Source organism: Aptenodytes forsteri, unplaced genomic scaffold, assembly GCF_000699145.1.
Source record: "Aptenodytes forsteri isolate BGI_AS27 unplaced genomic scaffold, ASM69914v1 Scaffold66, whole genome shotgun sequence".
In the NCBI taxonomy this organism is placed as follows: Eukaryota; Metazoa; Chordata; class Aves; order Sphenisciformes; family Spheniscidae; genus Aptenodytes; species Aptenodytes forsteri.
The window spans coordinates 476,304-480,179 of NW_008795131.1; positions in this window are offsets into that span (position 1 = coordinate 476,304).

Here is a 3,876-nt window from a genome sequence, read left to right on the forward strand (position 1 = left end):
AGGGGTTTCGACACTCCGATGTTCGCAGCAAGCGCAAAGGAGATGGGTTTTGAGAAGTTGTGTCATTCTTAGCGATGAAAGCACGCAGATTAAATGAGGTGTATGATCACCGGAAAGGGGAGAAAACCCTCGCGGCTCCCATCTTCCGGAAGGGGTCCACAAATGTCACGAATCCCCTTTAAAATTTTGTATTTAGTATTATGTTAATAAGCAAAACAAAAGAGTTTATTACGCGCACTACCAGGTCAGCACTTCGAAGGGCAGCAGCTTCTAGGTCCAGCTTTTGGAGCAGCCCCCCGTCTCCCTCCCGGCCGGGGGAAGCAGGCCTTCAGGGCACGGGACAGCCCCAGCCCTCGCAGGCGTTGTCAAAAATCTCTCGGAGCTCACCTTGACAGGACTTAAACCACCTCCTCGACTCCTCCGCCCCCTCCTTTTTTTAATCATTATTTCAGCACCTTTCTGGCTCTCAGATTTTGTCTCTCTTCCGTTTTCCCAGACCTTCTCGGCGCTCTTATTGGAGAAGGGCAGCCAGGCTGCGCCCGAGGCATTCGTACCCCAGAAACCCACGGAGACCCTTCCCCGAAGCCCCTTTGGGACGAACGCCCACCCCATGTCACCCGTGGCTCCCCGTGCTGCTGCCCACGGCCACGCAAGCCTCACGCACTCGCGCTGCATCAAACCGGCAGAAGGGGCAGAGGCACCAGGTCTCTCTCTCCCTTTTTTTTCCCCCCGGCTTTTTGTTTTTCCTGCGGACAAAAAAACCCCCTAAAATAAATAAAAAAAAGTCTAGTTCATACCCGTAGCACATAAGCAGCAGCGTTTATAATCAGTCTGTGGTTTAATGAAATACAGCAGCAATTCCCAGTTCTCTCCCCAGTGAGCCCCAGCAAACGTTTCTGTTTGGTTTCTACGGGAGCGGCCGAGTCCCACGGAGACATCTTTCACATCGTAAGCTTAAAGAAAATTCGCAAGTGTCTTTACAAAAATGTTAACTTTGGGCTGTAACAAACCGGGCTTGCGATTTAACAGCTTCAAAGCTTCTGCTCGAAAGACAAGACACGTCGGAGATGGAAGCTTGCTCGCGGAAGGGTTTACACCACTTTCATGTCTTCCCCTCCTAGGATCTATCTAATGTCCGCCTCCAGCTGGCAAGGGAGCTGCCAGGAACCTTTAGAATCCTGCTAAATGGGGGTGGCACTGTAAAGGGGACAGATTTCAGTGCTGATGAGGCAGCGTGAACAGTTCAGGAAAACGCGTGAAAACACCCTGACTCTCTCCTCAAGGAGCAGAACCATCATCTGCAAGTGCCCAGGATCCATCAGGGGAAGAGAAGCCTTGCGCCGGAGTCGGGGGTCAGGAAGCCACCGACCCACGGACGGAAAGACAGGCAGAAAGGCAAGGCGAGCACCGCGACGGGAGCAGCGGCGTGAGCCCCAAAGGCAGGCCACCATCTGCGTCGGGGTCCCAGGGAGAGCCCAGGGCGGAGGCGTGTCCCCGGCCTTTAGGTTACTCTTATTCCCGCACCGGGCAGAGCGTGAAACGAAACTGCGCGTGGGCAAACGTTTCCGGGAGAGCGCACCTCCTCCCACGCGCCGGCCCGCCGGCCCCTGGCTCGTGCCTCATCTGCTCTTCCCTTCGTCACCTCGGTAAGTGACAGGGCCACGTCTGGGTCCCCGCGCAGCAGATTTGCTCCCAAAGGTCGTACCTGGGAACGAGGCAGGTCAGCGCTTGCGTTTCTCTTTACAGAAGACGTGGCGGGGAAGGAGAAGGAAGGAGAGCCCATCAGCAACAGGCTGCTGCCCAAGTGGAAAGGGTTGGTTTACAGAAAAATCTCACTCCTCGAACAAAAGGAAGTATTTCAGTATATTTTAATAGTAAAATGATTCCGATTTTTCAAGCAACGTCCCACCTGGATGAGTCCCGGGAGTATTTTTGCTTCCCGGTCCTGCTGTACCGGGGCAAAGTCTCAGAGGTCGTGGCTCTACCTGCGACTGCCCGTGCAGGACAATCCCCAACGACTCGCAGCGTGCTGCCATGGCTAACGCAAACACCTCCCCGGCATCGAAACCGCTTCCACAAACACCACAACACGGGACTCGACTCGGTCTCTCTCTCTCAGGAGAAGAGCAGGAGGAAAAAAATTAGCTTTTAATAACAGTCTGGGTTGAGATTTGTAGCAGGCTGCTGAACAGAGGAGATGCCAATCTTTTATTTAGTAAAAAGGTACGTATTCAGGTAGCAGAACACCTTACAGTAACTAACTCGGCAGGAAAGGTTAAAGTCATAGCACAGCCCTAGATCGATTTGGGGGAGTAGGACGGGGAAGACGACGGGGAGACTGTAAGGGAAGCAGCTTCAGACTCGAACCTTGGCTTCCAATATAATGTATTCAGAAAAATATTGCATGAAAAGCCTCAGGATTTTAGTTCTTTCATAGATGTATATTTACCAGTTTTCACAAAGACTGCAGGAATACGATTATAAACAATAAATTAGGACTTCATGTTGCTATCATTTGGCATAACACAATCAGGCAATTTTTCCTTTTTAAATATAAGGCAACACAAGCCAACACATAATTTAATCCGTCTTTAGTCAAATTGCTTAACTTTGCTAAAGAGTTACCACTAAAGAACGGCTTATAGTACACTTAAAAGAATTTAAATAATGACATGATATAAGTGTACTAACTTACGCAAGGAGTCAGAAAACGTACTCTGCTAAGCTTTGAAACCTAAATATTTGTTACAGCCCAGGACTACACGTCTAAATTAAAAAAATACAAATAAATGTTTTCTAATTTTTCCATTTACGAAAAACTTTTAAGAATCTCTAGCCAACTATGACGTCACTTCAAAACTTGTTATTATTTTTTTTTTTTTTTAAATTTTGTACAGTGTCTTAAGATTTTAAACCATGCTCGTTAAGGAAAGTTCAAGGAGCAAATACTTAAGGCTTTGTTTTTCAAAGTGCTTTGAGGGAGGCCAGTGGATGGCAGAGGCCAGTGGGTTCACCCATACACAATGCTACTCAAACCCACACTACCAGGCGACATTCATACAGAAATATTACACTTAAAAGTTACAGTGTAGAGCAATATTTTTTAGCCAGTGTACATATAAAGAATCAATGCATTTATTTTTTTTTGTTATTTTTTTTTTTTTTTAATTTCCAAACTTGATTGTGATCATTACGTTCAAGTATTAGTCTCATCAACAGAGATGAGAAATTTTCTACTTACAACAAATTCGGCTGTTAGAAAGGAAAGGTATGTTTCGGTACGCCGAGGAGAACAAGACGCTGAGGTTACCCAATAGTTAGTGTCCTACGGTCACTGACTCGACTAGCTGCTGGAAGCGACGTGGGAAAGGAACAGAAGGAGTTAGGCACCGAGACCCTGGGAAAAAGGGATGTTATAAATAGCTTCGCTAATTCCCAGAGAGGAGAATTGTTCCATTAAACCTGCTGTGGCGTTTTGACGGAGAGGAATACGGGACCGTCGGTCCCACAGTGGCTCGTGAGCGGAGCTTCGCTTCAGATCAGCCGCCTCCCGTCCCATCAGGACTGCTGCCGCAACGGGACCGTGCCACACCGCCCCGCGCGCGCCCGCTCATTGCACCGGAGACGAGCTCGAGTTACGTCTCCTCGCCCTGAAATTAATTCTAGCTACCAGAGAAGCGGCTGAACCCTTTTTGGAGTTGTCGGTGGGTCTGGATTCCCTTCACATCAGGACGGCCAGACTCCTAGCAGCGAGGGGTTCAGACAAAGTTAGCTCTTACGCTGGCGAAAGGGGAGCGGGGAAGGGAAACACGATGCAGGAAAAAAAGGCAGCTACCTATGGCAGCTACGCCGCCTACGGCCTAAAACCGCCATTCC